Genomic DNA, 12,190 nt, shown 5'->3' on the forward strand with positions numbered 1-12,190 from the left:
CTATTATTTTGGAGGATTCCGGGGTCACCCCTCAGCACAATTGTCCCTTAAGTAAAGAGACTTAGTTGTTTCAGTCCCAGTAGTGGATACTTATTATTTTCTCCCTTCCTGGCCCTATTAACTATAAAGGGAACCAGGCAACCTAGCCTGGGAGCAGCATAGAGCCTTATGTCTGGCCGTCATGGTGGCCTGAGAGGTAAGCATATAGCCCAACTAAAACAGTTCATCCTTCTCTGGGAATTTCAAAGTGGCATTGGCTTAAAAAAGTCAGCTTTCTTCTCTGGCCATGCAGTGGCCAGAATCTGAGGCTGTAGGGGTTGATATCAAATTCCCAACAAAGGCTAATTTGAGAAAATGACATAATATTCATAGAAAAACATAAATGAGAATTGAGGGATAGGTGATATTAATATCCCCAATTCTAGTTATTCATGAGGTCAACTCCCACCCCTGCATGTTCAAGGACTTAGCTATATAAGCTTATAAATCACCTTGTACTGCTTAAGCCAGTTTGATTCATTGATTACAACCAAAAGAGTCCTGGCCAATATAATCCCTTCTGGTGGTGACTTCTCCCAACACAAGCTTCAGCTGCAGGGAGCCAGTTGTCCTCACACAGCAGCATGTGGACTCCTCAGGAATCAATTGCTGCCTGCTATGAACCCTGAAAATCCCATCTACCAGGATGGTGTCCCATCATCAATAGATAAGGCAACAACTAAAGCTCCACGAGGGCAGTGGTATCTGTCCACTTTGTTCAGTGATGTGCCCATCTGTCTGTTTGCTAAATGGAAGAGCCAATGAATGTGGCCATTCATTCATTGACAGCACTGTACGGGGCTGGGGTGGGGTGGGGTACCTCTCTTTTTCTGTTTAGACACCTCTAGTCACTGCCCACTGCATGATTTAATCCACTCTTTAATTCAACCTCAATCTACCTGTCTAGCTTTGTCTCCTGAAATTCCCTACTTGTTCAAATAACTTCCTGTGTGCAGTAGATTAGGTGTCATTTCTGTGGTCCATTTCTACAGCCCCTGTGCTGAGGCATGGCAATTCCATCTATCTGGGCTGCAGTTCTCTGCACTCCTCCATCCCATGTTTTGAATTCATGCCTCCAGGCTCAGATAGACTTCACACCCTGTGCCTCTTATTTAGAAAGAATCTCATGCTCTGCTGATCCTTGAGAACACACTCTCCAGCCATTTGCAACTCTCATTCGTACAAATATGATTTCCTGGTGCTCATGCCGTCCCTCCCTGTGGCCTCCAGAGTCCTTGCACGAAGTCCTTGTGTCGGTCTCTGTGCATCATCTTCTTCCTCTGCCCCTCTCTTCTCCATGCCCATCCCTGCACCTCTCTGCTAATAGTCTCAGACAAAGTGGACATGCATTGGTAAAAGAATCCATGAGTAAATCTGTGCAAATCAGGGCAAAACGGCAAACTCTGGTCCTACTGGAACTAGCAGGTGAAGGCTGTCTGCCTAGTGGGATAAGAGTACTACAGGCCTCTTGGGTGGACGGCTGGTAAAATACGTAAGTGCTTAGCCCAGTGCCTGGCGCATGAAGTGCTCAGCATGGGAATGTCAGCCATGTTGTTAGTAACAGGTCCTGCGGCACCTAGAAAACCAGGAGGGCGGTTTTCTTTGCATCTTCCCCCAGTGGAGATCCCTCATATTTACAGACTGGTAGTCTTCTCCATTTCATACTTAGCAATGTGGCTCCCACACGTCTGCCCCCTTCCAGGACCCTCCAGCCGGGCTGCCTCTCAGTCAGCCAAGCAGCCAGCTGTTTCCGTCTCGGAGTTCACCATGGTCACAGCAGCTTCACTCCTAGAAAAGCATTTCTCTGGCCAGGCCAGCATCTAGCTAACCATTCCTGGGAGTCAACTAACCCAGGTGGGTTTTTACGGCTCCTCTGAGGTGGAGCACTGGGGAAAGAAGGGTGGGAAGAAAGGAGGGAGGAGGGGAGAGAGTTCTGTGCCCCAGTATTTTCTGCAGTGAAGACCAGAGAGAGAAGGAAAGAGCAGCCCTGCCATGGACTGACTCCCTGCCCTTGACTTTTCAGTGCCCTGCCCCAGGCCTTGCAGAGATGAGACAGACTGGGGGGAGAAGCAAGCCTGGCTGCTTTCATGAAACCCCTTGGCCACCAGCCCTGCCAGCAATGCTGCTCCACGGTTTAGGGCTTTTTTATTTCCCCTCTCCAGGTATATGCAGTTGACTTTGGTAGCTCTGCCTCTTTGCTGAAGCCCAAACATATTCAGAGGTTTATCACAGGGCTCAGCTCTTCTACAGAGATTGCTTCTCTTCATCTTCCTTTTGTTTCTACATTTATCTCTCTGTCTCTGATCCTCTACCTGCCTCACTCTCTGTGTCTGGCTTTTTTTTTTTTTCCCCTCTGTCCCTGGAGCTGGTACCTGTGTGACAGCCTCTCATGCCTCTCTCCTATTTCACCAGTGATCCCTTCCATTGTCTGTTTCTGTCTCTGTCATTTTGATGCTTGGCTCTTGCCTGCCGCCTTCCTCCCCGAGTGTGTTCTGGTTTTCTCTCCTGCGACTTCTCACCGCCATGATGTTGCCGAGGTAAGAAGGGAACAATCTATCTGTCAGGGACGGGATCCGCCAGCCTCGACCACCTCTCTCCCGCTGCCTGCAATTATCTGGAGGTTGGCATGGGGCCCGGAAACTGCCGCTTGCACCGCCCTGCGGCTCAGGGCCCCCGCTCTGCCACGCCAGCCCCTGAGGAGGATCACTTGGTGCCATGCCCAGGATGTGACAACCTGCAAAGGTCGCATACTCCAGAGAAGACGAACTGCTCTGTGAGTGGAACTGACATCGGCAGATTTGCTTACAGCCCTCCAGACTTTCCAGGGCTTCCCAGAAGCAAGGAAAGAGCAGCACAAAATATATAAATTACACGTTGCTCCACACCCCTTACACACACCTGACATTTGCCGCACATCCCTGCTTTTAATTTTATTTCTCTCTATATAGATGGCTTTGGAATCTACCTTATTTGAAATATTATAATGAACTCATCCTTAAGACTTCTTTGGAAATCGACAGGATGCCTGGTTGGAGGGTGGAAGCTGACCTTGTGCTTAGAGGGTGTTGTGTAGTTCTGTAAACAGTCACAACGGTGGCTCCACTCTGTCTCTGTCTCTCTCATTCAAGTTAATGGGATGTCAGTTAACAGGGCCTTCTGCAGTTATTGACTCCAAACTCTTGATGTGAAGATGGGAAATATAAGGTCTAGAGAGGTTAACTGACCCCAAGTCAGCTAGCCAGTTGGTAGAAAGGATCAGATGAGAGCTCAGGGCTTTAGGCTACTGAAGTGATGATTTTCCTTTGCATCTCAACACTTCTGTGAGGCAGGTATGGTGTAACTGCTGTTATCCTTTAACAAGGGAGGAAATAACATCAGAGAAGACACAAGGTGTGATCAAAATATATGAATATTCAAATTAAAAAAATGTGTAAGAGTAAAAAAAATTTCCATTAATCCTCCTCAAAATACTCTCCTTGACTTTAAATGCTTTGATTCCATCATTCTTGCCACTTTCTGAAGCAGTTCTGGAAGTCATTTTTTGTAAATTTCTTTACTAGCTATGATCCAGATTATGGTCAATGCTACTGCTGAGTGCCAGCTAACGAAAAGGCAGGCTTGTAAAATATCATAGTGTGTCCTCCTTCACCTTTTTCACCAGATCTGGCACTGTGTGACTTCTGGCTCTTTCACAAAGTCAAAATGATGTGAAAGGTAAACACTTTGATTTGTTTCAGGACAGCAAGGCAACCGTGACAGCACAAGTAACGAAACAAAAGAAAGAACTTTCAGAACTGCTTTAGAAAGTGGCAAGAACAATGGGATAAGTGTGTTGAAAGCAAGGGGGAATATTTTGAAGGGAATTAATGTCTTTTATTGTAATAAATTTAAAAAGTTAAACGCTCACTGTTATCTTTCAGTCATGTCTCATAAATGATTCTCTTCATGGCACTCAGTTACTAGCTGTTGGAGTTCTGATATTTCATTTATTAAAAACATGTCCTTCTAACCAGTCAGCTAACCTCACAAAGCATTCTGGTAATCAGAGATATTAGGGGAAGGGTGCAGGGATAATTATTCTGGACTGATTTGAGCCTTTTTAGCTGTCTGAGCATGGACGGTCATTTAATCAATACTGAAGCAAAGGCCTAACCTCAAGTGCTTACTCATGTTCAGTGAGTCTTATGTGGATGGGTGCTGGGTGACCCTGGTCCATTACATGGCAAGTTAGCACACAACTTCTGCCATGCTGCATCCCCCACACTGTCACAGGGAGATCCTCATGGCCGTCAGACTCTGTGGCTAGCTCTCAACAGCTCACCTAGTCCATCAGAGATGTACTTCTGTGTTTCTGGGTGCTGCTTCACTCAATACCAGAACAATTCTAACTGGAGATGGAAGTATGTGGAGTGGGGTGACAGAGGTCATGTAGTATCCTATGAGCAGGTCAGGCTCACCACTGGGCCAGGTGTGTAGATGAACAGCCTTAGTCTGCCCCCTCCCCCCTGCCCCGAGGCCTTCAGTCAATAGTGATATCTGCCATTTATTGAGCATCTACAATGCACCCTAACCTGCACTTCTTTATTCCCCACCACTGTCCCATGAGGTAGGGACCATCTTTGCCATTTATTTTCCTGAGGCTTTGGGAGACTAAGGTCACACAGCTGCATGGCGAGGGAGTTGGGTGTTGAATTTAGGCTTTTAAAGAAGCGGGTCCCTATTCCCTGCCACTCTACGAAGCTCCTTCCTCATTTATCTGATGTGCAAGAAGCCCAGGTTAGGGGTAATAAAGGGAGCAGAGGCTTCACACAGTGACTCCATGGTACATAGCTCATGTGATAAAGGGCCAGCAGAACTGCACCATTAGCAGTGGTAGACAGGCTTTTTATTTGGGACTGAATCTGCCTGTATACTTTATGAACCCCCAAAACATTCTGTATCTGTGCATATTATAAAAATGGCCATTTATCCGGGAATCACCACGAGGAGAACAAAAATTAGCACATACTCAGAATGTTTTATTTCTAATGAGAATTATCATAATGATGTCAATAACAGAGACCATGTACTGAGTACTTAGAGGTGACAAGCTGTTTGCTTAGTGCCTCATTTATGTTTCAAAGAAATCTGCAAATTTGGCATTATCCTATTTTTGCTGGAGACAAAATTAAACCACAAAGGTGTTGAAGCAAAACAAAACAAAACAGAACAAAATAAAACACTCCCCCTAGTACCTCTGCAGACTGATTCATATTTTAAGTATAGAAAGGGGACTTAAATGTCAATCTACCTGCTTTCAAAGCTTTTCTACCACAGGCCTCCTAAGAAATACGTGCTATCATTTAAAAAGTTTCCTTACTAAATAATTAAAACCTCAGAACTGTCTCAATACTTAAAGGGCTACATTTCAATTACCTGGAACTGTCACTGAGGCAGAACAGGCTCCTGACTACACTCTTCCTCGGCTCCACTTCAAGCCGTATATCTCGGAACTCTCAGACTCTAGTGGACAATATATCCCTCCTGCCTGGCAGCCTCACAGAGGGGCCCTAAAACTGGGGAATTTACGGGCCCTGCTAGATGGTGTAGAAGCCCCTTGCCTGCTTGGAACGAGGAGTCTGGACCTCCATGCATGGAAGCCTGGATGTGTCTCCAGCAAGTCAGCTGGCTCTAAAAGTCTATGCCTTTGGTACTGAGGTTTTATTTTCCTTTCAATGCTGTTATGGGGGACAGTTGAAGAAAGAATTCCCTATATCTCAACAGACTAGATTTATAGAGTAGTATGAAAATATTTGCCCTGTGTTTGAAACTGCTGAAGAGGGAAAAGGAAATGTTCTTTTCTATGGATTTATGAAAACAGAAACATTGATTTGTTTTGCTTGGGGTTTGCCACTCTTTTAATGATCACTTGATGTTTTCTGGGGCTTGGAGAGGGCCAAGTTTCTCGCAGGAAGACTGGCAGCTGGGAAAATGTGAGTTTCTTTTCTTATACTTTCTCTTCCACCCTCTGCGCTCTTCCTACCCCATCTCCTCTTTTTAATTCCCACCTGCAATGATCCTGGGCCCCACATCACCTTAGACTTTTTCCCAGAAAGGAAAACAATCTAGTATTAATTCATAGTAATTATGAAGAATTGATGGGTTGCAGTCTCTTTTGGATTTTGGTCCTTTAAAAAATGCTGAAGATGAATAATGCTCCTTAACCCAAATACATGATTACTCTCAAATGATGTAATTTTAGGCACTTGTGAGAAAAATAAATGTGGGTGGAATTTGAAGGTCTTTGGTTGCCCTTCCTGTCAAATCACATAGGCATTGATAGGTTCTGCCTAAATATGAGGGAGGCTTTGACTAAAAACATGGGTTTTGCTCAGAATTACTTCTTTACAAAACCAAAGATATGCTAGATGTTTTGATTTTTGAAATCTATGTGAGGTTTCCTAGCAGAATTGAGGGATATGTCCCATGACTCCAAGCTATAAATTAGATGAGACCCTAATAAAAGGAGATTAATTAGTTTGCTGCTACCCAAGGATGGCCTGGAATGCTGCTCCTAGCAGGGGAAGAAGAAAGAAAAAGTACAGTGTTCACTAATAAATTGCACAATTGCTTTTAACCTGGTGGCTCCTGGAGATGACCTGTTATCTAGGTTCATCCTCACTTGGCACAATCATCCATGTAGAGGAGCATCTCTAAGCAACACAATAGAGGCTTTCCCAGGGCAAGTTCCCCAACACAACACAGACTTCTAGCAGACCTGGATCATCTTCCACCCATCTGTTAAGAGCCACTATGACCTGAGGTTGTAGTCTTGGGAATAATACGAAACAGAAGGACCTACACAAATGGAATGGGAGATAGAAAATACGGGTGAAGTGAGTGAAAGAGAAGGGTGAGTCTTGTGGGGCAATAAGATAAGCTGGGGAAACAATCTTGGCCTTTCTGAGTTGGGCACAAGATAGAAACTGGTTGGAAGGACTGGGACAGGTGTCCAGGCCTGGGACACTAAGCGTTGGTAAAGGGGTTGAGAAATGTCTGTTTAGCTTGAACAGTAAGTTAAAGGCAAGCCAAAGCCTTTTCTTTTCCTAGCTTGCAAGTCATATAGCGGGACCCAGGAGGCAAGAGCCAGTGAAATCTTAAACACCCCTGAGATCCAAGCCCACCCATTCTAAATGCTTCTTAGGATGAGTCTTTTTGTTTGGTTTTGTTTTTTCAACAAAGCAAAATGGATTTACAAGTATCTCATAGGGGAGGAAGGACATGAAGTTTCCAGGGAGAGAGGGATGGTAAATGGAATTAATAGTATAGAACTCATTAGTATTCATTATTACTAATTTAAGATATGGGGAATGTTATTGATATTTTCTTTATTTAGTGCATAGCCTTTATTATTGGTTCAAATGAACTGCAATAAAGCTTTCACAATTTCTCTTAACACTTTGACCACCCAAGACTGGGTTTTCATAAGTTGGAATATTCACAGAATTTTTTTTTATCATGAAGGGCTTTCAGGATCAGTCCCTGAATCAGAAATTCTGGGCTGGTCCTACTGGGTAGCCAAGGCAGAGTGAAGGGCCCCAGTGTGTGCACGGTGACAGCACCTTAATAGGATGACATTGGTAGATAGGCACAGCACAAAGGTGGCAGTAGAAAGCCACTATGTCATCCATGGAGTGTGACCAGTAAGCACTCTCAGGCTTCATCTCCTCTGCTTTATCTGACTGTAGTGGTTGTCTGATATGACACAGGTATGCCTGGGTTAAGGCGGTATTATTTCCTTGTAGATGGAAATATGCTTAAGAGTGAAATAAATCACCCACATTTTCATGATAGTGACTTCTCAATTCCTCAGAACCCAATGATCCTGTCTTAGAGAGAAGTCCTGAATATTAAAGGAAGATGGAAGAATCTGGAATCTGGTGTGCTGACCAATGTGAGTGGATTTGGGCAGGGGCAATGTGAGAGCTCAGATGACTGGTGGGAAATGGCTAAGGGTCAGAGGAAGGAGACCTGATAAAAGGGAGGATGAAGATGCCTCTAGGCTGTGTTCTTCCATTTCAGTTTTCTCAGGGCTGGGCTAGACAAGGCCTTCCACACACATCTATAGGTTCATCAAAGTGGTACAGCCTCTCTCAGAGCCATGGGCAAAGTCACAAATGTAAATGAGACTGGTGATAGCATGTCAGCTTCCAGCTTTCAGATCTAGTTCCTAAGTGTCAGGGCAGGCAGATGCTATCATTGACCTTATTCTATGAATATTTATGAGGCACCTGTGCTCCAGGCACAGGGTGAGGCCCTAGGAATGGAAGGGTACAGGAAAAGTCTTGGCCTCTATGTGCTTCAAGGCCAGCCACTCACTTCCCGCTTGGCTTAGGTGAGGCTACTGTGCCCATGTAGGAATATGAGTGCAAGGTCACAGTTTGTTGGAGGTAGAGAAGATAAGGTGGGCATTTGTGTGGCATCACAACTGTCCCTGGTGAGCCCACATGGAGGGCACTTTGAAGTGCAGACCTAGGTGAAGGGATCGTGAGGACTGGGTTTTTATCCTCATCTACTACAGCACCCAGAAGCAAGGACAAATAAGCCATGGTGTATGACAGCAGAGATGGAGCTCAGAAAATTCCCCAGTCATTGGTGACATCCTTGCTTTGGCCCCTGTTTGTTCTTTCTCCTTAAAGACACTCATTTGCTTACAGTTTGGTAACAGGGTACCCTAGGGAGAAGAATAGCAAGTTGGCTTCTACCAACTGAGATGGTGCCCTTTTCATTGATGGAGAGAGTTTTGGAGTCACTGATTACTTTTTTGCAATCACTCAAAAGACATGCAGCTCTGACAAACTGAGGGATCTCCAAATATCAACCCATGCCCAGAACTGACAGCAACACATAAATAACCCTTTTATGTGATAACTTCCATTATCTAGGGAGTACCTCATGATCATTACTCTTTCACTGTCATTTATACCCCAAAGGGCAGCTTTCTGTAAGTCAGTATTTTCGTGATGCTGACCATTTTGCAGGTTTTTACATTTTGCTGGAGCTGGAAAAGTTCACCAGGGAGGGTGGTCCAGAATTATGAGGAAAAGTGACTCTATTCCTTCTCTCTGACACAGCTCCACAAATAGAGAAGGCCACTGGGACTCAGAGAGAGTCATGTGCCTAGTAAATGTGCTCTTGGGTAAGTTAACTGTCTCTGTAGGTCCTAGCTTCTTATGCTACAGAAAGAGGGGCTTGGACTGGATATAATCTAAGCTGTCTTCTAGTTCTAACTTCATTCATGGTGGTAGGAATTGCTGATGAGCCAGTAGAGGTGTTTATGAAACCAATGAATCATACAGTGGCAGGAGAAAAGAACTCTTAAGAAAGGGAGTAGAGAGATTTGGGGGTGTGTGTGGGGGCTCCACAGCCTGCAGGGATAGCGTGTGTGTGTGTGTGTGTGTGTGTGTGTGTGTGTCCCATGTGTGTGGGGGATCCTGCTCAGAAGCTGCTGGGTCAGCCTGGGTTTTGCGATGATGCCAATTTCCCTCTCCTAGCGTTCCGAGAAGAACATTTTCACAGAAGACAAATTGCTGGTCCTTGACCCTGTGACAGCAAATTGAGACTAATGGTAGGAGCTGGGACTTAGACATACCATTACATTAATGCCTATTGTGGCAAACCTTTCCAGAAAGCTCCATTGTTTTGGTCAGTTTTTGTTGGCCTCATGCTAGGGGCTGCAGGATGGCAAATGTCAGGCAGCAGTGCCTTCCTACACAGGAGCTTCTTTTATGTCTATTTACCTTCAGAGCTGAAGCCTGAAATCCCATCTAGGCTCTTTCCTGCTCCCTCCCTTACATCTAGAGCAAAATCTCACTATGATGTCAGCATTTCTCCTCATGCCATTCTCGAAGGAAAGCCCACAGGAGTTCTTGGCTCTCCTGCCACCTCTCCCAGCAACTTTTGATTCTGTCCCCACTGGACAGCATCTGAATCTGGGACGTCTCTTCACCAAACAGCCCTTAGGGGTAGCTACTCTCATCATTTCCATTTTATAGATGGGGAAACATGTGCACACTGAGGTACAGTGACCTACCCAAGATCTCACAGATGGTAAGTGACAAAGCCAGAATTGAAACCCAGGCAGTGTGTCACTGGAGACTGTGCTTGTGACCTCGTCAATCTGCTTTCATCCACATAACCTTCCTGATACCCATTTGGGACTTCCTGGTCCCCATGCAAGCCACCACCCCTGGACCCCTTCTAACTTGTTGCTTTCAAACAAGCTTCCCAGGATTCTAAAACTCTCACTTGTCTCTGGGCTTTTGACAAAATGGAGCAAAACTGTGGCACAAAGCAGGCCTGGCTAATTTCACTGCCATCTGGGCTGCCAGTGTTGAGACTCCATGAAGAGATTTGGATTTGGGTTCTTCCTTTTATTTTTTTCCCTTCTGCACTTATATGCTTTTGACTTTGGAGATTCCTGCATGCTACTCCTCTCTAAACCCATCACCAGAAACATGCTTCAAATCAGGGTACCTGGGCTTCCTAGTATCTGCCCAACAGTTTGGTTGAGAAAAAGCTACTGCTATTTATTGTACCCTATTGATCTAGTCTTAAATAAGATTCAATCTTATTTGATAGCTAAATCTGAGACTCAGTGAGATTAACATTAAAAAACCCTTCATATATTGCAAAGTACTATGCAAGATGTACTTTGTTATGACTTATTAATATTCAACTTTCACCCAAAGTGGAATTGATTTTCTAAAATTTGTATTCATGCATGCTCCCTAATTGGGGGAATGCCCAGCAGCCCTGAGGTCTGCAGGTCCCTGAATCTCTTGGGTCCTGCAGGCACATCCTCCAGGAAGGCTCTGTCCCTTCAGTCACATCGTGGCTGGAATAATAAAGCATCTTTCACATTCCTACAACCCCACTGCCCACCTTGCATTTATTCCAAAGACTGTCTTTACCTCAGCTTTGAAAATCTGCAACAGCCCTGCAGCTGGGAGAGAGTGTATCATTTGGCTTTTTGCCCAGAAAATAAGATGCTTCAAAAAGGTCATCAAAAAAAAATTCTCTTGGGAGAGAAAAGGAAAAAAAAAAAAAAGAAAACCTTCTCTCTCAAGGTTAATTGAGTGGAAGGTGAACTTTCATCACATGCCATTCCTTTGAGAAAGCTGCACGCCCTTCAGGACGTGCAGCGGGTGATTCACAGGGAACATGGGTGGGGCTGCAGCTTATGAACACTTTGTTCTCTAGAGCTGGTGCCCCATCCCCAGCCCTTGGAGAGAGTGTCTCCACCATGCAGTAGTAGACAAGGGTGGGGTGCAGACATACAGCCACTGTATAGAGGAACCCAGGCCTCTACTGATGCAAAGGTGCTAGGCTGAGCACCTGTCCCCAGGGAGCCTTCACTTTTGTGGATGGAAGGAGACCCACAGCCCACTTGAATCCAAGAACAGTGGTGTGTCTGGTGGTACTAACTGCAGAGTCAGTGCTCAGGGCTGGCTGCAGATGGCAATGCTCTGAGCTATGAGAAGCCTGACTTTTTCTTTTTCTTTTTTTTTTTTTTGTTACCGGGGATCGAACTCGGGCCCTTGCACTTGCGCAGCAGGCGGCGAAACCACTGAGCTAAATCCCCGGCCCAAGCCTGACTTTTTCGAGGCTTTGTATTTTTTCTTCCTCTGCCTAACCCCATGGTTCTGAACGGGAGATGATTTTACCTCCTAGTCATTTGACAGTGTCTGGGGACACTTTTGGTTATTATAACTGGCAAGAGGATACTACTGGCTTGGAGTAGTTAGAGGCCAAGGAGCTACTAAACCTCTTACACTGCATAGGTCAGCTTCTTGCAAGAAAGACTCATCCAGCCCAATATGCCATTAGTGGCAAAGTGGAGAAGCCCTGGCCTAGGACTAACTCCATTACATCATCTGCATGACTTACTGTGTTCTTAAGTGTTTGTTAAAAGCGAGGTTTTCAGAGATCCCTTCATGACCATCTTACATTAAAACAACAACAGAAACTTAAGAAGCAAAAAACTTTCATACCTCACTCCATCACTCTTCCCCTCTTCCCTTGCTTCAGTTTTGTGTAGCTCTTCCTGTCTGATATATGTACACATGCATCTGTATTTTATTGTTCATACCTGTCTTCCCACACTAGAATG

The 12,190-nt window shown here is 45.0% G+C and overlaps 1 protein-coding gene and 1 long non-coding RNA gene across 9 annotated transcripts in view; one reads left to right on the plus strand and one right to left on the minus strand.

Moving 5' to 3' along the window:
* Slc14a2 (solute carrier family 14 member 2) overlaps nucleotides 1–12,190 on the minus strand; it is a 431,234-nt gene that overhangs the window by 194,465 nt on the left and 224,579 nt on the right. The gene's annotated exons all lie outside the window — the stretch shown is intronic.
* The window catches only part of LOC147830105 (uncharacterized), a 215,601-nt gene that overhangs the window by 47,630 nt on the left and 155,781 nt on the right, over nucleotides 1–12,190 (plus strand). For 3 of the 5 annotated variants that reach the window (XR_015443860.1, XR_015443865.1, XR_015443869.1), the window contains one exon: nucleotides 7,892–7,972. The exons of the other annotated variants lie outside the window; for them this stretch is intronic. This is a non-coding gene — a long non-coding RNA (uncharacterized LOC147830105). The remainder of the gene's footprint in view (nucleotides 1–7,891; nucleotides 7,973–12,190) is intronic. 5 annotated transcript variants of the gene reach the window in all.

Source organism: Heterocephalus glaber, unplaced genomic scaffold (assembly GCF_053883595.1).
Source record: "Heterocephalus glaber isolate CG9 unplaced genomic scaffold, H.glaber_assembly_v1.0 deba00000331, whole genome shotgun sequence".
NCBI lineage: Eukaryota > Metazoa > Chordata > Mammalia > Rodentia > Bathyergidae > Heterocephalus > Heterocephalus glaber.